This window comes from Sinohyriopsis cumingii, chromosome 15, assembly GCF_028554795.1.
Source record: "Sinohyriopsis cumingii isolate HCF-2022 chromosome 15, ASM2855479v2, whole genome shotgun sequence".
Lineage (NCBI taxonomy): Eukaryota > Metazoa > Mollusca > Bivalvia > Unionida > Unionidae > Sinohyriopsis > Sinohyriopsis cumingii.
The window spans coordinates 52463623-52489488 of NC_142975.1; the positions used below are offsets into that span (position 1 = coordinate 52463623).

Consider the following 25866-nt stretch of genomic DNA (forward strand, 5'->3'; position numbering starts at 1 on the left):
AGTATATCATAATTTGGGGCAAATAGTCCCTGTTTGTTCATTAGAATTTGCCTTTGATTTACTTCTGAGTAAAAGCTTAATCAAGGCAAATAAAAAAATGAAACTTCATGTTAATATGCATTTCTTCAATATCACATGTTCTTGTACCTGAAAACGGTAGTGAATTAAAATTCGGACATGACTCCACAATACTTCGGAAGATGGTAAATGGGGTTAATCTGTAACTATAGATTGGCGCTAGCAACAGCCAATCTAGTGGAACAGATTTTTATACCACTTTGTATTAAAATTGTATCTCTGGAAATTTAAGTTTATTGCTTTATTATGTGCCATACTTTAGCAGTAACATATTTTCAAGCCTTAAGAATGATGTCACTAACTACATGCACTATTTCTGCCATATTGGCAATGCATCGTCTGGTTTGGATTACAAGCCTGATCCACTTAATTCACAACACAATTTCAGGCAAGGCACATCAGTTAAACTTGAAAAAGTTTAAAATGGTTCAACATGTTGCCTTTTAAAAAAATTGTACGAGTTGATCGTGCATTTGGCCAATAAGGATGAACAAATGAACATTTCAATGTTCCTTTACTCACATTAAAATGTGTGCTGAAATAACTGTACAAGGTTTGATGTTGAAGATTTAGTTTTTTGCATTACATAAATACTAATAATTTCAGGGCCCCGAGTGGCCAAGTGGTCTAAAGGGTTCTCCATTATGGATCACAGTCATTTCACTTCTGTCGGTGTGGGTTCAAGTTTCAGATTCGGCCAATGTGGGTATGTGAGGAAGCTTACCAGTATCTTCTTGTGGGTTGGTGGTTCTTTCTGGGGTTTTCCCGGTTCTTCCTCCACCATTAATACTGGCTGTCATGTATAGCCTATTGTGTGCTGAAAAATGGTGTTAAACCCTACAACAAGAAAAAACAACAAGTAATTTCACATAAGCTATGCACAGTAGATATGTTTTAGACTCCAGGACCATTATTATTTTCTGAAATCTGCAGAGAGTTATTATCTTTGCTTGAGCATAGCTACATAATATAAAGGGATATTGTAAATATTCCGTCCTACCTACTTAATGTATCCCCTTCCCATTGTTATGCAGATGAGTTCCTAATACACTGTAAAATCTGAATGGAGCTGTAGAAGGGCTAGAAAAGCTCAGCCAGTACTAACCATCACTGCAAGGCACAGCTGACAGCAGGTAATGGCCATCACCATACCAAAATTTGAACCATCAATGGATGTATTTAGATTTATAGAAAAAAATTGTCCATCATTAAAGCAAAGAGCTTCCAGATTACCCGTTAATAAATTGGGCAATTTAGCATTAAGGTTGAATGGGTCTTTGGAGACTGTCCATTTAATTTTCTGGGGGTGGTTATGGGTATTTCTTTTAAACCTGGATAGTTCAAATTTTTTTAACCTCAAGAAAGTTATTTTCAGCTACTAGAATGAATATGTTCTTTTTCTCCAGCACATCAGAGCAAGAATATTTTTTCTAAAGTTACTTGAGGGTGGGAATTTTTTTCCCCAAAAATATTCCAGGTCCCCCTTCTAGAAAGTTGAATGGTTTGTCCTTTATACTGTTTGCAGTATTAATGCTCCCCCTAACAAACTATTGTAGCAGGGAACCAAATAATTGGGAACAGAAGTGATGGGCTTTAGATAGTATAGGTGGCTCCATGTATCGCATGACAAGCAAGACGTAAGTGTTGAAGAATAATGGTCAGAAGAATTGGAGATCCAATGTCAAAGTGCACCTCTAGATGAAAAATAAGATTTTTTACTTTATTAATGCAATTAAAATTTAGAAATACCTACCAACATTGGTAAGGATTCACATAAAAATCATTTACTTTTTCCAATAATTTTTATATTTTATAACTTACATTCTTTCAGAAATATAAAATCAGATTAAAGCAAATTCTGTAATACTCAAAGAACTTGGACAAAGTCATGGGTATAACTGTTGTTTGACATACAGAGAAAAAGTAGAGGGATAGGCCAGTGGCATGGTCTATTTTTGAGCAAAGTTAGTGATAATCTTTAAAATTGTTGTATAAAAATAGTTGAATATATAACCCTAAATATGATTTTTTTCATGTTAACTTGAGTAGCTACTTTGCAGGTTTCCCCACAACTGTTTTGAAAACGTATCCATGCCAAAATGCCATGAATCATAAACAGTCCAGAGAATTTAGAAAATATATTCATGCCAAAACAGTCCAGAGAATTTTAAAAAAAGGCTTTGGCCAGTTTACTGTTTGAGTAATAAAAAATTATTCCCGATAAGGTCATTGGCAGATAATAATCTGCCCCTTTTACATTGACAATGGGCAACCTGGTAGCTTTTCCTATATGCAGCCACCAAAATTGACCATTTTGAAGAAGGCACAATTAAGCAAAATCTGTTTATGAATTATAAATATAGATACTAATAAAAAGCCTGATTTGCATTCTGTTTATGTATGTATGTTTTTTAACAGTTTCTTGAAATTGTGTGAATTTATTTCAACTTCCAAATACCATACAAACTCAACAATAAATCTGCCAGCATACCACAAATCTTACATCTATAACCAGTAATGTCATTTGGGATTAGCTTTTTTTTATCTATAAAACATTATTTGAAAGCAGGAGGGTAAGTATCCGATGTTTGTTTGACAGGTTTTTTTTTTATAAAGAATGATAGTAATTTTATTTATTGAAAATTTATACAAATTTTCTTTGAAAAAACAATTATAAATTTAGATTTTTTAAATACAAACCCCATATTTAAACTTGCCATGTATTAAATACTGTAGCTACTTTATAACATACAGATTTTTCCTACATGTAACTCCTTTCTTTGTTGCCTGTACTTGAATCTTCTAAATCTTATTACATGTATCTTTAAAAATGTATTTATGGTGAATTGCTGCAAGTTGTAGACAACCCAGAAAATAGTGAAAAAAAATGCCTTTGACATGTTTAGTGTTAGTCTAGTAAAAATGATTTAGAAAGTGGAATGATGGATCCATGATGTCCACTATATTGGCAAATTTTTGTTGAATAATAATTTATGTGCTTAAAATTATAAATTTGTGATAAGTACAAAATGTGATAAGTACAAAATGTGATTTTCATAATTTGTTTCACTGAAATTTCAACTTTTCTTCATTATGTGTTAACTTTTTTTTTACAATGTATTTTGGCTGAACTGCTGAAAGCCCTGGAATAAGCATTGGAATGTTTAAACTTAGATCAATAAATAAAGCCCTGGAATAAGCCTTGGAACTTAGATCAATAAATAAAGCTTTGGAATAAGCATTGGAACTTAGATCAATCAATAAAGCCCTGAAAAAAGCATTGGAACTTAGATCAATCAATAAAGCCCTGGAATAAGCATTGGAATGTTTAAACTTAGATCAATAAATAAAGCCCTGGAATAAGCATTGGAATGTTTAAACTTAGATCAGTAAATAAAGCCCTGGAATAAGCACTGGAATGTTTAAACTTAGATCAATAAATAAAGCCCTGGAATAAGTATTGGAATGTTTAAACTTAGATCAATAAATAAAGCCCTGGAATAAGCATTGGAATAAATAAACTTAGATCAATCAATAAAGCCCTGGAATAAGCATTGGAATGTTTAAACTTAGATCAATCAATAAAGATCATTTGGATCACATAAAGATGAATCTGGCATATGCTACTTCATTTGGCAAATTCTTCATGAATACTCTCTTTAAAATTTACTATTTTTCTTTAAAAGAACAAATTGTTTTTCTTACAGTTTTTAATTAGATATTCCTAAATTTAAACCTTCTCACCTCCTTATTGATTAACTTAGCTAGCTAGTTTACAAAACCAATTAGTTTCATTACAGTTTCTTCTTTTTTTATCACCATTGAGTGAGGGAAAGTTTTAAACAAAATATATTCATTCTAAACTTTCCCAGATAATTATGACAAAGGTTTTTGCATGATCAGTGTTATACCAGTGAATAAAAATGATGTTAAAAGTAGCAGGATGAATTAGTGGCATGTGCTTCATTGGATGGCAATGTGATGATGAAAGATCTTGATTTATCTCAATATATAGGTTTAGATTACCGAAATCTAAACTTTAATGTATACTGAATATTCCATGATTATACTCCTTTCACTCTTGCAGATGATTGGATAGTTTTAAAATTTTTTTTTAAATACATCTTAAGGGCATGTTTTAGCAAATCATACATTGTACAAAGTACTATCAAAATGGCTGGGGTATATTTAATGTGTGGCATCTTTGTTAAAATTTAATTTAGAAAACAGGAGGATGGATCTCTTGTTTGTGTTATTTAAATACTATTATTATTATGCTTATTGTTACAGCTTTTAAAATCATAAATCTAGATTGAAGTGAATGTAAAATGTGCCTCTGCATTGGAGAGGTAAAATAATGCAGATCACCATGTAGTGTCCAGTATATGTCATACCTGACAGGTAGACTGCCCTTCCTGGCAGGAGATGATCTTGGTGTTTACACTCAGGTGTGAAAATTCTCACTTTGACCCAAGACAGACCTGTTTATCAGGTTGTTAACATTCCCTTTGTTTAGTTCTCAGATTGTAGGTGGGTAATGGCCACACCAAAAGAAATTTGTCAGGGATGGCCCTTCATTGCTACAATATTTCATCATTAAAATAAGAAATAAAAGTAGTTGCATTGGCAAAAGATGTCAGAATGCATTGGTGTGACTTTTGTGGACATTTTAACAAAGGTTTCTGAAAAATGAGGTAAAAAATAATTGAATTTGCAAACAGAATTTGTGCCAAGGTTTGTTTTAACCCACAATACAAAATTTGTGTGCAAGTAACATTGATAAAATTTAAATTTGTATTCTTAGTACCGTACACAGGGTTGGTTAGCAGTGGCTTCCGTGTAATGTTATGAATCACTATCTCGTATCTAAATATAAAATTGAGCCCCCGTTTCAGACAAACAGATAACATTATGGTGGGCCAGTACCATTATTTAAATTATAAAATACTGTACTTAGAGAAAATGAATAATGCAAATTATCTTTTAATGAATTAATGAGCAGTAATTAATCTGATAGCTTTTGTAACTACTTTTCTCGCTGTCTAGCAACCTATATGCAAGGCTGTTCTGTTTTATTTGCACTTGTTTTAAACACTATTTTTGTACTCATTCTTGTGATTTAATAAAATACATATGTACACAACTTATATTTAAGATCCATTTTAGACTTGTTATATATTTTGTGGATTTTATTGTTCTACTTTACTGTCAACAGATTCGAAAGTTGACTTGTTTTCATTTTTAATTATAAAAATACATAATTATAAACATAATCTTTTCGACTAAATTTAACCAGTGTTAACTGAAAATACAATAGCATGTGTAGAAATGCGGAGTACAATACATCCCATTTATGAAATAATGTGCATCCTGCTGAAGCCCCATTGCCCGAATTTCAGTCAACTTATTTATTGTTTATTTGTTCTTTTATAAAGTGCATGGTAAGAAGGAGATGTGAACTTGTACTCTTTTTGTGAGTCCAGGCCCATGAGTCTTTGTTTCATTTCTGAAACATAATAGCAATTAAATGATGAAGTAGCTTGTGCTTTATATGGGGAAAACAATTTTTACTGTCAGTTAATATCATGGGATTTTTCTGATGGATGTGGGGTGTTTAAGATCAAATTTAAAAGGGCTAGTTTTGTTCTACTCTTCAAAATTGGCACAGATTTTTTTTTTCAAATGGGCTTTATTCCAGTAATTCACTGCCAAAGATTTATAACTGAATTATACAAAGATCAAATAATGAAAGCAAAAACAACAACTATTATTAATATTATTATTATTATTATTATTATTATTATTATTTTCTTGATAGGGTAATATAATGGATAGAGGCAGGAACAGTCAGTCCAATTTCTATAACAACAGTGTTTCACAACCATTATTTAAAAGTTCTTCTGGATAACAAACAGAAGTTATCACTTAGATAAAGATGAAAGCAACAATAAGATTTGCTGAATGCAGCATCATATGTTTGTCTGAAAATAATATGGCCAAAGGTGCAATGCCTTATGGATAAATGACACCATACAATATTTATAGCTTGCTAAACAGCCCTATTGCAAAATGCATTGCTGCCAGTTAGAATGAATGAAATAGTTTATTTCATTTAACTATTTCTGTACATTAAAATTGAAAATTTTTCAGAGTGGAAAGGAAAAGCTTTTTTGGGTAGTTGTATTAGCAAAACAATGGACTAACAATATGATGTTCAGCTAGTCTTTTGGGTCAAATACCCCAAATTTTAAATGCATCATTTTCGCTTCAAGGATTTTATGGCTTATTGGTCTAGTTTCAAATCTATAAAAAAACATATATATATAAAAACACCTGGAAGATAACAGTCAGTTTTCCTTTACTAATATTGCTTGTCTGAGCATTGCTGTCTTTAACTTGTAACTCATTTAACAGGATGGGCAAATTAGATAGTTCAGTGATTTCTTTTAATATTTTGGATAATAATCTAAATCTATTATAACTCCATAATGACTAAAAGCAGCAGCATCAGCATCTGTAAGGTTAAGATATACATATAAAATGTATCCATTTATCATGTAATCATTATTATCAAGTAACAACTTCAAGCATTACATTAGAAATTTACAAAAATTCTCATGTGAAACATTTTCTAAATATTTGTTTTTAGATGTTAGTGACCATTTGCAATAAGCACAAAACAACAAAAGATACATCATTGGTTCATATTCATTTAAAATGGTATTAAAATTATATTAGGGTAGAAAATTTAACTAGTGTAACAAGGAAGGAGAAACAAAATATTATTCTCTATTTAAAATTGACCAGTTTGGTGCTGGAAGTAGCTACACCACATCTATTTTGTATTCAGCTTTTCCATTGCCCTTTTTTTCCAACTTAAAAAATTTGGCCACCAATATTAATTCTAATGTACTAAAAAACAGAAATATTTATGTACAGTGTATTAGTTATTTAGTGTGTTGGGTCTGTAATGTATAGTACATACATGTACTTTCAAATATTGATATAGTCCTAGATTTAGATTTTGTTGCAATATTTTCTTTTGCAGTTTATAATATTGATTCTTTATGTACCTCATGGCTTTTTTGTATGCTCAGTGGCATGTCAACTTGATAAGGCTGTCATCTGAATTAATTTCTTGATGTGAAAGGAAACTTTTTGGGTCCTAATGATGCCACTGTTGCTATAAAGACTCTTGACAGCACTCAATCAATGTAAATTCTTTCAAAATCTGTTTTTAAATAAAGCAGTGTGTAGCAAAAGATAAGAATCGTGTTACTATTACTGCCAGTTCTGTTCCATAAATGGTACATATGTTAATTAGAAGAGATCAAATTATACACAATCCTTAATTGGAAATGCAGTATTTTTTTTCAGTTTAATTAGGTGTATGTGAGTGCTGTCCTTCTTAAATAACAATAAACAAGATTCAATAAACGTTTATCAAATTTAATGACTGCAGTTCTGTCAATGTAATGTTATTTGCACACAGGTTGGTCAGAAATAAAAATGATTGTGCTGCAAGAAGACCAAATGTGAATATTAAGGCTACTTTCAGGCATGTCAATAAGATATTTTGGTATAGAATTTCAGTTTATTAACATTACAGCTGTTTATGCACAACAACGTAACATGGACGAACACTTCCAGCCCATAAATTTTAAGTGAGGTTGGTACAGAGAAAATACTGGTGTTTCCTCATTGAAGTCTTTCATCTTAATGGTCATCACATATTTGTACTTAAAGATAAACAATTTATGTTTAAGTCTGTTCACTACCTGTTTAAGAATTCTCCTATTTTGTTACATATCATGTAACTACCTTACGAATATCTTTAGCAAGCATTCTGATCAACTTTAAACAACCTCTGATTGGTTCCATGATGGTTTTTAACAGCAGGACTAAGCAAGTGTGCCATGTGCAAACTGAATATTGTGTTCAAATATTTGTGTTTTTGGTAAAAATAGAACACAAAATTTTGATTGCATAATGGTAAAAGCAGACAGACATGGATGGTTTGTCTTTAAATTCATAAATTTGTCAAATGTTGAATATATGTTTTAAGTAATAATAATAATAATAATTATAATATTTAATTTGCTGATGAGGCAAGTTGTTCACCATGACATAACCATTCAGGCTTACACATCACATGCAACAGTGGGATGTTTCAAATTAAATTTCTTTTCCATCCAGCAAGACAATTTTTACCAAATTAAATGTTAACCACAATGATAATCTATTTCACTGTCAAGGCTACAATAAACCATTACGCAGGGACAGAGTGACAGCAGGGTGTGTGTGTTGTTGTATAAATTAGGGATGATGTAAATCCAGAAAGACGACTTGACTTGGATTCACATGAAATTGTGAGTGCATGTACCTGGGTGGAAATTTCTCAAAAAAAATGCAAAATCATTCCTAGTTGGAATGATAACTTTTTGAAACAAATGGAAAATGTTCTTGCACAGGAGAAAGAAACATATATACTTGGCGATATAAATAAGGACCTTCTCAATACTCAAATAAGGAACAACTGGATGGAATTTATTGAATCATTAGGCCTAGTCCAGCTGATAAATGAGCCCACAAGGGTAACAGAAAAATCAAGCACTCTTATTATCACATTTATACCAATCTACCAGACAATGTAGCTTGTATTAATGTACTGAATGTTGGTTTTAGTGACCACCATCTTACTTTTTTTAACAAGAAAGGTTAAATGCAAGAGAAATAAGAAAAATACACACAAAATGATCACTTACAGATTGTTCAGAATTTTTAATGAAGAACAATTTCTCAATGACCTATAGAAATTTAACATTTTGATGACAAAGATGACGCTCTGAGGGTGTGCCACGATTGACTTATTTATGGATGTAGTCTCTAAGCATGCACCACTGAGAGTACATCGAGCAAGGAATGAAATCCAACCTAATTGCTTACTACTGAAGTCCTTGGTGCTATGGAAACACAAGACCAATTCAAGGCTATTAGAAACCATGCACAATATAAAGTATGGAGGAATAAAATAACAAATATGATTAAAAAAGCTATAAAAAAATTATCAATCATTGCTTGTAAACAAAAAGAGCAGCACAAACTCCATTTGGAAAGTCTTCAGGGAACTCACTGGAGGAACACATGAAGATCAGACAAATAAAAGTCACTCAGACAAATAAAAGTCACACACTTCTGGTAAATGACACCATAGTCACTGATGACACTGACATTGCAAATGTTTTCAGTGATTTTTTTTCATCAGCATTGCCACAAAATTAAAAGAACCAGTGATAGAAAACAACTTTAATGAACTGAATAAGTTCTGCAGTAGCAGAATCCCTAAGGAGGTATGTTTCTCTATCCCACCAGTATAAAAAAAACTTGTTGAAAACTGTCCCATTGAACTTGATACCAAGAAAGCTACAGGAGTTGATCAGATGGGTCCATGACTCATTAAAACATCTGCCTCAGCTATTTCAGATAACATTCATAATCAATTGAAGTATTGCAACCTCATCTGTCCACAAAATATGGAAAACTGCAAAACCCGAGAAGAACCACTGACCCACAAGAAGCTACTGGCAAGCTTTCTCACATACCAATGTTAGCCGAGCCTGAGACTCGAACCCACACAAACAGCGGTGAGATGGCAGTGATCTGGAACAGTGAGTGCTTTAGACCACTCGGCCACTCAGGGCCCCAACTAAACACTTGCTGTTACACCCTAATCAATAGGCTTTAGACAGAAACATTCATGTGAGACTGCCTTGATCTCACTAACTGATAAAAGGCTTCAAGCACTTAACCAAGGTAGAATAGTAGGATCTGTATTTGTAGATTTCAGGAATGATTTTGATGAAACTGAAAATTTACCAATGTGATGAAAGCAGTTAGATGGTTTACTTCATACTTAAATGAGAGAACACAACATGTTTATATAAATTATGTTCTGTTTGAACCTGGAACAATCAAATATCGAGTACCACAAGGCTCAATTCTAGGTCCATTACTATTTAGTTTATTTATTAATGACCTACCTGACTTTTACTAAAGGACTCAATATCATCTACAGATCTCTATGCAGATGACACAACATTGTCAGACATCCAAAGCACAAAGCATGAACTTGAAATTTCTTTACAGAATGCCCTAAACAAACTGGACAACTGATCCACATGCAATGGCATGGTGGTAAATACTGGTAAAACTAAAATATTACTGATCTCAGCACAGCAAAAAAGGACAAATCTTGATAGTGATGAACTATGACATGGAAGGATACAAATTTGCAGATGGTCAGTCATGATAGACTACTTTGAGTTTTGGTAGATAGTAACCTATCATGGACTGAACATATTAAACATATCAGTAAAAAAAAGTCAATTCAAGTTTATGGCCTCTCAGTAGGATAAGACATTTTCTCCCTGAAAGGCACAGAAAACTATTTTATGACAGTTACATACAACCCTATTTAGACTACAGTAATACAGTATGGGGTAATTCAACTGATAAAAACATAGCAAAGCTGGCACATATTCAAAAAAGATGATTTGGGCTAATATCAGTCTAGAAAGAAAGCATGGAAAATTAGCTGGTAAGTTAAAAATATTACCTATTGTTGTTGTTGTTGGGTTTAGCTCTATTTTTCAGCACACGATAGGCTATACATGGTGGCCAGTATTAATGGTGGAGGAAGAATCCGGGAAAACCTCGGAAAGAACCACCGACCCACGAGAAGCTACTGGCAAGTTTTCTAACATACCCACATTGGCCGAATCCGAGACTCGAACCCACGCAGACAGAGGCGAGATGGCAGTGATCCGTAACGGAGAGCACTTTAGACCACTCAGCCACTTGGGGCCCCTATTACCTATTAAAGACCAAATCCATTTGAGAAAAGCCAAATTAATTTACAGGATATCCAGTAATAGTGCTCCTGAATATTTACAATCACTATTCCAGTATAGGCTCATGGCAATTCTCCCCACCAACAGTGTAAAATCCCCAAGCCAAGTAAGGAATTATTCAAAAAAGTTTCCAACACTCTGGAACTTTGCTTTGGAATAGTATTCAGTTGAAATTAGAAATGCCCACTCTATTTCCTTCTTCCAAACCCAATATATCCAGTGGCTTCAGAGATGCAGCTAAAATAAATAAATTACTTTGTATGAGCGCCTAAAGGTAGATTAGTTCTTAGCTAATTGAGTTACCCTCTTTAAATAAAGACATTAAGTCATTAATATTATTATTATTATTATTATTATTATTATTATTATTATTATTAAAGGCTAGAATCAGAATACAGAAGTTTGCACCAAACATTCATAGCTTTATGTACTTGCAGTGCTAAAAAAAAGTGATTTAAATTTTTTTTGGATGTAACCAAGTAATGTCCCATTTTGATCTGTCAGGAGCTGTGGATGCATTGTGCTATGGCAGATTATGTTCTTTGTTGTTTGCAGTTTGAGGCGACTTATGAACAAGTATATGTACATACAGTGAAAGTTTAGATTTAAATTGTGGTCCAGGCATGATCTATCCAGGTAGATTCTATTTTGCTAGCTAAAGATCATAAAGATGTATTGTTATGCATGTAACTTTGGCATGTGCAATCAGTCTGAATAGAAAACAAAATTAACTGTCTAATGAAAGAGCTTGTTACAGATGTCAGATATTCAGTTAAGCAACTTTCATGATGCCTAATTTGCCTTGACTAAGAAGAAAGAAAATTGTCTGAACTGTTTAAATTGGCACTATATTGTATATGCAGACCAGAATGATTTTTAAAATAATCTACCTTGTAAATATAACAAGCAATCTGATTGGATCAGTTGCTTTCTCCTGCTCAAATCATCTACTTTGTAAACATAACAAGCAACCTAATTGGATCAGTTTCTTTTTCCTGGTCAGATCATCTACCTTGTAAATATAACAAGAAATCTGACTGGATCAGTTTCTTTCTCGGGCTCAAATCATCTACCTTGTTGTTGTTGTAGGGTTTAATGCCATTTTTCAGCACACGGATAGGCTATACATGGCAGCCAGTATTAAAATGGTGGAGGAAGAACCCAGAAAAGCCCCGGAAAGAACCACCGACCCACGAGAAGCTACTTGCAAGCTTTCTCACATATCCACATTGGCTGAATCCGAGACTCGAACCCACTCAGAGGTGAGATGGCAGTGATCCGTAACAGGCAGCGCTTTAGAACACTTGGCCACTCGGGGCCCCCCATCTACCTTGTAAATATAACAAGCAATCTGATTGGATCAATTTCTTTCTCATGCATTTAATCCTATAGTGGAGCATTAGATAGTTTCACCTAGCTGAATATATCAAAGATTGATGTGTATTGATGACCCAAGGACAGCATATTGGTACTTAAGTGATGAATTGGTTTCCTGATTTATCAATGTCAAATGGGGGAGGGTAGGATAGCAGTATTGGTAGAGCATCTGACTCAAAAAACAAGGGTTTGGGGGTTTAATACCCACCCATGCCAGTCTGGGTCAGCTGCCTTGGCATGTCTGTCCTTGGCAAAGGCACGTGGCTATAATTACCAGGTCATGATATAAGTATAATGTGTTAAAAATGTCCATGTTTTACAGCAGTGCATTGCAAGTTGAAGTCATTTACTGTGGGAGTCCTATAAACATAGTGCCAGCAATGGCATGAAAATGAGCACAGTGGCAGAAATTTAATGTTGTTTCTTCATTATTATAAATAGTGCTAAATTGAAAGCATGTAAATCAAATTGGTGTACAGAGAGCATCATCTGTATTTGAAAGTGCTGTTAAAAGGTAGTCAGATGATAACCTGACAGTCAAGTGCATATTGACGACAGCCAATGAATGATAAATTATGCCTTATCATTCCAGGAAAGAGTTCCTTGATGGACTTCAACTGCTATGCAAAAAAGAATGGTTTCTGGATATTCAAACATAAAAACCTTGGATTACAAGGTACTGTGGTTCCCTCGCTATTGGTTAAAAATGAATTGTTCTATTAGTTTAAAGGAATTCCATCCCCAATATAGACCTTGTTAAAAGAGAGCAGAATTCACCAATCCATGCAATTTACTCTGGATAATTTTATTCCCATGTGATCATTTTCTTGACAGACCAAAACCAAATGCCAAAGTTTTTGAAAATCCCTCCTGGCTGATAGATTTAATTAGGTACTGTTAGAATGTTTGGTGTTGACATAGGATAGATAGGTTGTGTAAAGTAACGAGTGCAGAATTTATTGCATTTCATGTCTCTGACATAATTTTTGATTCTTGTATCATTATTCAAGCTTTATCACTTGAACACCCAAGTTGCACAGATAAATTTCAGACATAAATTTAAACATGGAATATCATGTTATATACAGTTTAGTATTGGATTAAGTCACAGGCAAACCTTACTTTTTTTAAAATACCAATTTAGTTTACAATTTATCAACCTATTTCAGCCAATTTCGAAATAGGTGATTCTGCGATGGCAGCAGTTTTAAACTATTGGAAAATTCTTGTGTTGGTTGATTGCACCTATTGTGTTGACTGATATAATTGTTCAAAATTATGTCATGGTTAAGTTGTCTGGCATTGAACATTATTTATGGAGAACCATTGTGATCTACAGATATTCCAAGGCCATATATTTTATTAGGTTTATGTTCTTTGAAGTCTGCTAAGCTGTAAAACTGTGCCTATCAGTCTATGAATAATTTGGTTGCAGCAAGATTTCTTTTATCAGGGATTTATAGATTTTGGCCATATTTGATCTGCAGTTTTATGTTGATGAGATCTTGTAGGAGTTTCATTTTCACATTTCTGTTATTTAGAAGAGTTTTGATTTTAATTGCCTTTGGTTTTTGCAGCCTTAATTTAACAAGGATTGTTAGATTTCAGTCAGATTTGACATGCAGTCTTATGCTGATGAGAGATGCAGTGACTGCAATTTCTAGTTTTCATGACATAATAGGCAGGTGTCCTGGAGTCACATGCATGGACGGTTGGCTTGCACTTCAGGAAAATAAAAAGTCTATCCATTTTGGGGGTCAAATAGTCATTGGTCCAAGTACCTGTAAATACATTAATAAAGTGATTTCTGCATTCAGATCTTGACAAGGTACTTGAACCAAAGTTAGTGACTTTCTTAACATTAGGTTACAAAGAAGCCTTTCGATTTCTTGTTCCTATTGGTAAATGGTCACCACAGTTCAAAGAAAAATAGATTTGCAGATCAAGGTGTTTGTTCTAGAGTAAGTTCCTTGAAAAAATTTGTAGATATCTTGTATTTAGAGCAGTAAAGAAACCTATATATTCAGGGGTCTAAATATAAAAGGTCATTGTCATGGTAAGTCCATTAAGCAAATAAGGTTGCCACACAATAAGTTGACTTAAAACTGTCTACCAAGACCCAAAAGGAACTGACAGTTGAAACCTGTTGGTAAATAATTTCCAACCAGTAGCGCCAGCATAGGGGACCATTAAACATGCAGCAGTCTGGGCCATTCAGGTATCATAAGCTTATTATAAAATGGAAATAAAATAAATAAATAAAGATTTTTCTAACAATGGTAGCTAGGTCTCGTTTGAGCATTCTTTGTTAAAAATTAATTAGACTTGTCACTGATGGAACTTACTTGGTTGCTATGTTTTATCAATTGTTTCAATACTCTAAAACTGCAAAGCACAAGGCAAAAAATATGTGGAAACTTGTCACCTGGAACTGTCATTACCATGTGATTCAATAATTGCCCCAGTGTCTGTATTAGGCATTATATCAGTCCCTTACACCATGTGGGTACCAAAGACTTTTAAAAATAGTATTTACAGCTGCCTTGCTAGGTGCTCAGCTGTAAGAGGTTAATGTTTGGACTGGTCGGCCTGTTGTCAGGATAATGTGAATGGGTGGGACATGATGCTACATGTCTTTGGCATGATGCCCCAGTGCTAGACATCACTTTAAACTGCAAAACTGCAGACCTTGTAGTGATATGACTGAAAGACTGTTATAGCTACATTAAAAATCTAAATCACACACACACATACACCATATGGTTTTGAACTATATTGTGCCTTTTTATGTCCAGTATTTCAAACAATACTTGAATCCTAGGCCCTGACTAAGACTGAAAGATACCAGCAACTTCTGTTGATCTCCAAGACCTATTTTGGGAACTCGTTTGATAAAACGTAACCATCCAACATTACTTAAAGGTGTTGCATATTTTCAAGGTAGTAATTAAAAATGTTTAAAGTTAATAGTTCATTTTTTTAGAGTGGAATAAAATACTATTGTTAGATGATAATCCACAGTAGCATTTTGAAGGAAAAGAAAAGTATTTTATAAGTAAATAGTTTCGAGAGGAAATAAATTAATCAAGAATTGATAATATCAACACTTGAGCAGCAGATCTGGGTCCAAGAATGCCATTTTTGGGTACATCTAATACTTTATTATGTCAGTGATTTCATGTACTCTTGTTTATATCCCCTTTGAATCTTTTATATTAAATTTCAGAAATATGGGGCCACCACATTAATTTTATGGGGAAAATGTGTGGCATGAACCAATTTAATTTTGGAATCCCTGGTATTAATAATACAGCTACATTTGATATCATTTTCATATAAAGTTGTACCAACTTTACATTTTTGTTATCAGCCCTTTGTCACATGCTCAGGTAGAAGATGAAGTTTTGGGAACTATGAAACTAGTGACACCAGATAGTGTCATTGAGATAAAGGTAAGTCATGGTAGAAAAATACCTGGCCTTGCCTGGTTCTAAAATTATAATACAAATGCTGATATTCTTGTTTGTTTTTTTGAGATTTGAAAAGTGTTTTGAGGTTCCAATGAGCATATGTATGGGTGAGTGTGCAACTCAAAATAAGTGATATCATACATGATACAATTGAGAAACTGCTTATATGCATTGACAACATGGTCTGTGACAGGATTATATATTTTGGAGTGTATAATTGTTTAATTTGAGATGGTGGATTTTCTTCTGACCCAGGATACTATTTTGTTACTGCAGGATAATTTATTTTTCTCAAATAGTGTCATGGATCTAGTTATTATTATTATTATTATTATTATTATTGTACCATTCCCTTGATAACTTGCGCACAAATGGGTCCAACAACTTGGCCAGCACTATAAGTGACGGCACAAGTTGCCAACAGGACTCTGAATAATGAAGAAAGGGTTGCCATTTCCAGCTTGATGTCAAAAGACTGGTGGTGGTGGGTTGTAGGTTGTGGCACTGTTTAATGGCTGAATACTCATTTTATAATCACTTTTGGAATGATTTTCAGTACCGGTAAACAGCTTTTTGTAATGAAATTATTCACTTTTTGAAATAAATTGTTTTATTTTCAAGATAGCTGATCTGTCTAAGATCATGAAAAAGATAACTCCAGGAGGTTTCAGCACATAAGTAGATGTGTGCCTCATTGTGTGTACCTGCCAAGCATTGTGTATTATTTCACAGATTTTGCACAACAAAAGAGATTCCTTTTGTTAAAAAGTAGAGACATTGGTTTCGTGAAAAAAATCTGCTTAACCACCCTGAAACTAAAGTTTTAAAATATTTTGTATTGAAATACAGATGATGCGATTTCATCGCAACTTCTGCCCACCCTGGAGCAAATCTTGAGTGCGAGTTTAAGAGTTTTAAATTCACTATACACTTTGGAACTTCATCGTAATCAACCATATCCATTCTTGCTCACATTTCTGAATGAGTAGGTTAATTTAAGATAGTTTTATTGTTACTTGCACAATGGCTTAATTATATTACTTACATGATAATATTTATAACAGTGTTCCAGTAGTCAATTGAAATTAGTTGACCTGACATGATCATAACTGCTAGCTCTGCATGGCACACTGGTATGGATTTGCATACATTTTACCTTTTTTTGTTCCCGTTTATTAGAATTGATATAAATGACATAAATGTTAATACTATCCAGTCTGTTCTTGAGTATAACAGTACAGAAAATACATCTGCAAAATGAAGATCAAAATACAGTCTGCGGTTGTTTAAGTTCTCACAGGAATGAAAACAGAGACAGCTGTGACTACAGATTGAAATTTTTAAAGTTTAAATACAGGAGAGCATGTCTCTCGGATCAATTGATTATACTGAAATTAAATTAAAATATATGACTGAAACATAAATTTGTATTATTTATTAAAGTCTTGACACCAGTAGATGTGACATTTTCACTGATTGAAATTCTATCATAGAATGTTATTTACAGTATTATGAGAATTTGCAAAGAAAATGTAACAAAATACAGGATTTCTTGTTATAAGTTGAGAATTCAATGATGTTGATTTATATTCCTGGACACAAAGCCTTTTTTGTTTGTTTAGAAAACAAGCAATATATCAGGGTTCCATTTGTCAATTTGGATTGTGATTTTCTTCACGTTCAACAAATAAGGGTCGTTTCTTTTGACATTTTCAAGAAAATAATTGGGATCCATGCCTACCCATGTGTTTCAAGTGGGTTTGCAAGTTATCTGAGCACGTGTTATCGAGGAAGTGGTGTAGTTCTATCTTTCTACAAATCATAGCAAGAATGTATTTCAAGCTGTGTGGGCTGAACATGTTTTAACTCCAACAATTCTGGCCCCCCCCCCCCCCCAATTAAATGGGTAGTCACTTAGCATTGCCAGATATCATCATCACATAAACACATCATGTATGCACACTCATATTATCACAACCACACAGACATGAACTAAAAAAAACAAATTTTCTGTTTTTAAAATGCGTTTGATAGTGGAATAAAGTCTTTTACAGTCTTTGCTCAAAACAGTTTGCTCTGGGGTTTTGAAAGTTAATGCAAGTGTCATTGACGTTCCTCTTTGCATGGACCAGAGGCTGGATGGTATTGTTCAAACTTTGAAACACATGGGCAGGCGTGGATCCCAATTGTTTTCTTGAAAATGCCAAACTTGTTTGAACATCATGTTGAAAGTTTAACAGAATAGAAAATGATCTCTTTGCATCTGTGTTGATGTGCGAGAGTTCAGACGTGGAATGGCTTAAATGTTAGCTACTTTTGTGACTGATCTTTGCATTTGTGCATTTGTCATTATGCTGGTGTTACTATGCTAATGGCTGTTGTCTTGATATGGACCGCTCTGGTGGCCTACTGGTTTGAGCATCCACCTCAGAATCATGAGGTTGTGGGTTCGAACCCTGGCCAAGTCATACCAGAGACTTACAAAAATGTAACTAACAGCTGCCTCACTTGGCGCTCAGCATTAAGAGGTTAGTGTTAGGACTAGTCGGCCTGGTATCAGGATAATGTGACTGGGTGGAACATCATGCTACATGTCTGTGGCATGATGTCCCAGTGTTTGACATCACTATAAACTGCCACACTGCAGACATTGTAGTGATATGACTGAAAAATTGTTAAAGCTATGTTAAAAATTCTAATTACACACACTCATCTTGATATGGTGCTTACAGTATTTGCAATGTGCAAAGTGTAAAATGCATCCCCTTGCTGCTGCGCTTGATGAAGTCTAACTCCTGTCCCATACATATAACACAACCAGGATTTCGAACTAGTAGATTATACAAATTTTTATTAGTCGATTGACTTCTTAACTGTAGATTTTTTATCTGCATTAATTTTCCATGTTTTAAGCAGACTGAAAACAAAATAAGTCCTTTTTTACATGTTATGTGGGGCCTCTAGTGGTTTAGAGTGCTTATCGTTCCAAATCACTGCCATCTCACCTCTTTGTGGGTTCAAGTCTTAGGCTCAGCTAACATGGGTATGTGAGAAATTTTGTCAGTAGCTTCTTGTGGGTCATTGGTTCTTTCCAGGGTTTTTCCTCTTCTAGTTATACCATGAATAGCCTATCTTGTGCTGAAAAATGGCATTAAACCCAACAACAACAACAACAACAACCATATTACGTATTCTCTCCATATTATAACAAAACAGTAAGTTTGAAACATGAATCAGATTTGCAATAATAATTAGTGAGTCAGTATATGATCAGTTCATGAAAAGTTGTTTATCTTATAGTTCACTGCGAGATCTTTTAAAAATAATATCCAGTTGCATTTTTAGTGCTTTAAATTAATTATGAGGATGACCACTGATGACACTGTGATTATCATGTGAATTAAAAGGCCTTAATTGTTAATAATATAACTTTTGAAATTTCATTAACAGGTTTGTTTGGAAATAAAAGACACGTGTAACTAATGATTAACCACCAACATTTCATTCAAAACATTATTGATCAACTGAAAATGTAACACCCACATGCAATGTGAGTGATTTGTTGTTTGTGTTGTAATTATCAGGAGAGCATTAGTCATAAATACAGCTTGGTAAACAATTAAATGAATAAAAAATAGTGTTCTCAATATCAGAAATCAGCTTGTCAAATATTTTGATGCATGTCGGTAATTTTAAGGTGACTAGGTGATAATTGGGAAGTACATTGATAAAATCCATGTTCACAAATCTTTTAAATTGTGGGTGTAAATAAATCATTACGAAGAGTCAAGCTTTCATTATTCTTGAAGAAATTAGTCCACCATCTTATTTAGGCAAGAGAGGAAACTGGATGAAGTTTTCTAGCTCTGATGAACCTATGTTATAGAAAAAATAAGTATGATGCTGCTAAATGTGCAAAATAGTTTCCATCATCATGGGAAATCTAGCTGTTCCAAAACAATTTTCTACTTGACCATTTTTGGGGCAAGCTTAGATTTCCTAAGGGTAAATTAAAGTTTACAGTCAGCTGACTTTTAGAAACTTGTAAATCCTGGAAGGTCATAGGAAAAAAACTTCATAATTCTAATTGTCTTGGTATTGATGTCAGAGTCATATTTTGGAGATTGTAATGTTGCAAATGCCCGACAGAAAATATTGCAAATGCATAGGAGAAAATGTTGCAAATGGATAGGAGAGAATGTTGCAAATGCATAGGAGGAAATGTTGCAAATGCATAGAAGTAAAAATTGCAAATGCACTTGGGACATAGTTTAAACTTAACATACATCTAGGACATAAAGTCACAAAATGAAAGGTCAATACATAAAGTTTTAAAAAATTTTGGGGTGTAATTTGCTTAGGAGAAAAAATAGAAAAGTTGATTTTGAAAGAAAAAACAGGTTTGGCTACTGTCCTTTTATCTATCACTTTTTTGTGACTTTTTATGATGTCAAATAAATTTGTCATAAGACTTGTGCAAAAATATGTTATAATTATTATATTCTATATTTAATTGTTACTATTATTGATCCCAATAAGTTGATGGCTTCACTTACAAAGGGGAAATTACTTAGTCCTTTAGCAAATTTTAAATAAACATATAACAGAGATAACTGAGGTTCATTTAAGGGATCTGTTTGACAGGAAAATTATTAAGCAAATGAATAACAATGAGATTATTGAGGCTGTAAAACAAACAGATAACAATGAGATTATTGAGGTTTTAAAACAGATAATGAGATTATTGAGGTTGTAAAACAAACAGATAACAATGGGATTATAGAAGTTGTAAAACAAACAGATAATGAGATTATTGAGGTTGTAAAACAAACAGATAATAATGAGATATAGAGATTGTAAAACAAATGGATTGCAAAGAGATTATTGAGGTTTATTTAAGGCTTCTGTTTGATAGTAGTAGTTTTGATAAGAATATAGAAGTTCAATTTTTGTTTCAATCTCTAATAACATTTTTGATGAAAATGTAAATACATTAAAACTATTTTTGTTATAAAATATCTAGAAAATATGAAAAATCTCCACATACTTTGTTTATCATGTTAATGTCTCAATGAAGACATTAAAGACATGAAGAAATAAAATCTTCATTTGGAAAAAACCATAGCAACATTACAGAATTGCAAGAATGACTATGTGACTATGTGTTCTGTGATCTGTTGTCCTACACATCTCTCGTAATAGTGAAAATAAGTTTTGTATCATCTGTCTCGCCATTTTATCTCCCTGCCACCAAAGAAGCATCTTCTTAAAAATTATGTTTCATTATATACATATAGCTTATTATCAATATTTATGTATTGTTTTGTTTGCTTTTTACACTATTATTGTGTGTGCAACTAATTACATGTCCTCTGTAGGTAAATGGGAAGAGAGCCACAAGATTTTTTCATGCAACTATTCTGTTGCCCTCTGTAAATAAAGCCAAAATTTATTGTTTTTATTATTATTGCTCTTTCACGTGTTTTCTTTTAAATTGCTGCATAGTTAAAAACAAATAATTTTTTTTGTACATCCTTTTTATTTGACTGGCCAAACTACAACTGGTTTGGCTATCACTGATACTCATATCAGTTGCATAAGGAAAGTCCACATTCTCTTTGCCATTAATATCGATTTGCTTGATTCCTATTTGGAAATTCATAGTAAAGTGTGATCCCACTATAGCACGCTCCGTTATAACACAAATTCAGATATAACACGGCTGTGGTGTGCCTCCTGAAATTTCATATACATGTATTTTATGAAGATTAATATGTAATAAGTTTATTCTGGGATCGTGTACAGCTTTGCCAATGTTGCAAACATAGATTCTTTTCCTTAATGGCAGCAAAATATACCGTCTGGTGATTTTTTTATTTGCAAACTTGTTTAAACTTGTATATACAGCCATTGGTTTTTAGTGGAGAAATTTAGAAGCCCTATGAAAGGAAGCCGCAGACTGGATATATAATGCACTGAAATTTATTTTTTGTTACATAAATTCTTTGTCCATATTGACAAACCATCTAAAGAGTGCATTGTTATATCATAAATCGCTTATCTTGACATCAGGCGCGAGTACTGTATGTTGTGAGATATCCACCTTTTTGTTGTTGACATTTCTGATAACGAAGATCAACCGGATGAGGCATTATCTCGTATTTTATCTTTTGTCGAATTTTTGGTCACTCACTAGTAATTAATATATTTACATATTAGGCTGACATTTATATGTGGCTGGTAATTAAATTTCCTCTTCTTTTCACTCAGAACTAAATCCTTCAGAAGACTCACATTTTCTGTAATAATCCCTGTCATCAGACCAGAACATCTGCGTCTCTTTCGTCCAGTGACCCGTTTTTAAATTTCTGATTCATGCATGGAAGCAGCATCACGCTGCTACCACAAATGTAAGAAAAAGAAAAAATTATTTTAAAAATGGTTTATTTAATAGGCAGGGAGGAATAGTACCTAGAATAGACCACATGATGGCCAATTCCTTTTTAAAAATGTACCCAGATAAAAGAGTTTGCTGAAATTTCAAAGGAAACAGATTACCTCTGAAGCACTGATTGTTATGAAAACATACTCGTCAAATGGAGAAAAAAATCAGTCTCAGTCATGCAATACAGTTATTTGCTGTTGCCACCGCAATAAGAAATGGGCATATGTTTGGTTCTCCAAAGCTGTTCTTTAGTGGTGACTTCAATAATACACGCATCCTTCATCAAAGAAAGCCAACTAGTCTTCAATAAAAACAAAGAACGTTTTTTCAAAGGAATTTAGTACCGAACTTAAATAAAAGTAATGGTATCGAATGGTTTTTACATTTTCCAACATGACTGGAACACATTAACTCTGCCGTGAAAGTTTCCTTTTTGCAGGGAAAACGTTTTATGCCTACGAATGCAACCAACGGTGGCTTAAAACACAAACTAACATTTACCAACTTGGTATGTACTGAAAAGTAAATGTGCTTTGTCATTGATTATGCTATGTTTTTCAGACCAATATGACCTGTGACAAAATTATTGAATATTTTAAATCTGTGTGCATATTTTCAATGTAATCACTTGTATTGTGGATTCAATGTATATGATGAGATTTGCAGGTGAGTACACGGTGTTGATGCTGTATTTATTTTATATATTAGACATGTATATATAAACATTAGTCACATAAATGTACCAGTTCGTGGTTCTCTAAATAAAGTAAACTATTATGTATGCTTTCTCTGTTTTCACTACAGGTGTATTTCTCATTTAATCTGCATCGATTTAAGATGGTAACTGTGACGATGAAGCATGTATTTTGCCGCCTGCATTTATTACCTACCTCCTTTTGCAAATTTGTGGGGGTTCATGCATCATTTCTTTCATCTAACTGACCTGTTTGCTTATAACACGGTTTGGTCTATAATATGGTCAGCTTCTATGGCTCCCAGCTACCATGTTATAGCGGGGTCACACTACCAGTAATTGCATTTATATTTGACCATCAGTTATCACCTTCATTGACAAGTATTCTTTGTGAAAATGTGAATTTTAATTCTTTACAATTTATGTGTATAAGAGCTTTATCCAGGCTGGAATAATCTTGATCAGTGAGAAACTTCTTTCGCCACTTGAGTGATAACATCCAGCATCTGATTGACTTTGTAGACCAAACATGGGAAAAGATTTGCAAACTATTTACATGGCTATTTTTGTGCACTGTTTAAATGCACCTTGTACAATTTTGAACTGAATATGATGCAAGTTTCATGGTCAAGGTTGCAAAGACTCGTACACACACACACCTGGCTTATTCATAATTTTGGTATTGTTTCTAGTACATTTTTAAGCTTATGGGTTTGAAATCCTATTTTTACTCTTTTAAGAAAAAATATTTACATATTTATACATGTACAATACTGATGCACCATCAACAAACAGCATATACCTTGGTCTGCCAGTACATTATGCGACTGCATTATTCCATGCAACAACAATGAATTTTGTATTGAACATTGGCGGGTATCAGGGACTAAAATATTCTGTATTCTTTTAGAAGTGTCCTTTATTACTGCAGGGAATTTTTGTTTTTAAGACTGCAGGTATTTTTCATGTCTTTTTCTAAGAATACAATGATTCCATGTACAATGTTATAGTATAGAAATATTTTTGTTGAGCCCACATTGGTGGGAAGTGAGACATGGCATTATATTTTCCAACATCATCGTCAGCATCAACAATGTGCAATACCTTTCAGCTTGTACGGGTTACCCATAATTTGTATGTTTATTTTTTCTTTTTCATTTTCATCAGTGTACTGCTATACAAATGTTTTGTATTGTTTTTCTTATAAAAATTGACCTTTTTATTTTTTTAAATTATTTTTTGTGTGTTAATCATGGGAATTGGGACATAATTATTTTAAAAATCAAGTGTGATCCAGAATCTTTTTAAGCTAGGTGCAATCGTCAAGGGGATAACTTTAATATGCTTTGGAATGCGATGCAAGTTAGGAATGCTGAAATTGGGTTAAGCGGAAGTATATTTCTTTATTGAAACGAATAAAATGTATTAATTTTGAAGAAAGTGTTTAGATAGCTTCATTTCGTTCAAGATTCTTATGTTCCTTTTAAACGATTTTGGCATTCCCAACTTCCATCACATTTCAGCCAACTGAAATGTAGGCCAGTGGAACTTGAAAACATGTCTATTTGCTTGTGTGGGAATTTGACTTTATTAGAAAAAAGACATCATTGTAAGTAAAGTCTTACTAAAACATCATAACTTGAATTTGTAGAAAAGTGCCAATATGGGATGCCAAGTATGTGAGATATTCCTCAAAATTTGACTTATCATTCCGAAGTTAATTGATATCGGAACACATTACATAGTGCCATCATTGGGTAATAAGACCTCAATGTCCAAAAAATAGATATCAGGTCGAGGTCTTATATTGTAGGACTAAGGGTTTATGTGGGAAAAATATAAATATGTAATGAGACAATGATAAATCCAAACAAGTTAATATTACACCTTGAAAATTTATTTGTCCAAGTACCTTGCACATAGCTTTTTTTAAACTAGTAGCAACACTTTTGTTTTTGAGTTGCTCCACACCTGGATCATGAAGCACTTAAAGATGAGTTTGAGGATTATTGTATGCTGCCTGATGAGTATGTGCATGTATTAACAGACAAGGAGCTTTTGTAGCTACTGGCTGGATATTATCAGCCAGACAATTACTATGAGTGGCATCCACTTCCCAAATCTGAAATTAGTTATTTAGTGACTACTTTCCTTGCCACACAACACTGTAGACTGTGAAAGATCTTTTTCAGTGATGATAAAAATACATATTGAAGGAAGTCCCTGAATGCAGACACACTAACATCATTTTTACAGTGTCAAATAAACATTGACACCTGCTGCATAGACTTTAAAACCCCTGATTACATTTGAAAAGTGGAAAGGGTGCATGTGTTGCATATAATAACTTGTGTGTGTGTGTGTGTGTGTGTGTGTTACAACACGCTGAAAATCAAAAGAATAAAATAAAATAACGTTTCAGAGATATAAATAATTATGTAAATGTGTGTAAAATTTGTTTATGGCATTTGTTGCTTTAAAACTGTTGATCGTATATAATGTATGAATACATTTTTTTGTGTAAATTTTTTTGTGTCTTTGTAAGTGTTTTATTGGTCTGGTGTATGGGTTTTTATCTCAACTGGTTGACAGGTGTGAATGTAGTTTTTAAAAAAAGTTTTTCATTTGCATTTATATTTTGTGATTCTCATCATACTTTCCATGACTTGCTATGAAGCAAAGACGATTCATTCTACATGCTACTTGCTCTGCTTTTGACCACGGGATTAAGGTAATTGAGCTCTAGAAAATTTACATTAAGGTTTTGGTTCAAGATTTTCATTTGCACGTATTTCCTAATCCCTTGATTGGTTTCAAACAAGGGATAATTGTTATGAAGTCACAATATATTTCAATGTATGAAATGTTTGCTTACCCCTTGGGGTCAACATC

General features: G+C 33.3%; 1 long non-coding RNA gene across 1 annotated transcript in view; it reads left to right on the top strand.

Annotated features, from left to right (window-relative positions):
• Window positions 1–873: 873 nt before the first annotated feature.
• The window catches only part of LOC149781800 (uncharacterized), a 31249-nt gene continuing 6256 nt past the window's right edge, over window positions 874–25866 (top strand). Inside the window, exon 1 of the long non-coding RNA XR_016414530.1 lies at window positions 874–1211. This is a non-coding gene — a long non-coding RNA (uncharacterized LOC149781800). The remainder of the gene's footprint in view (window positions 1212–25866) is intronic.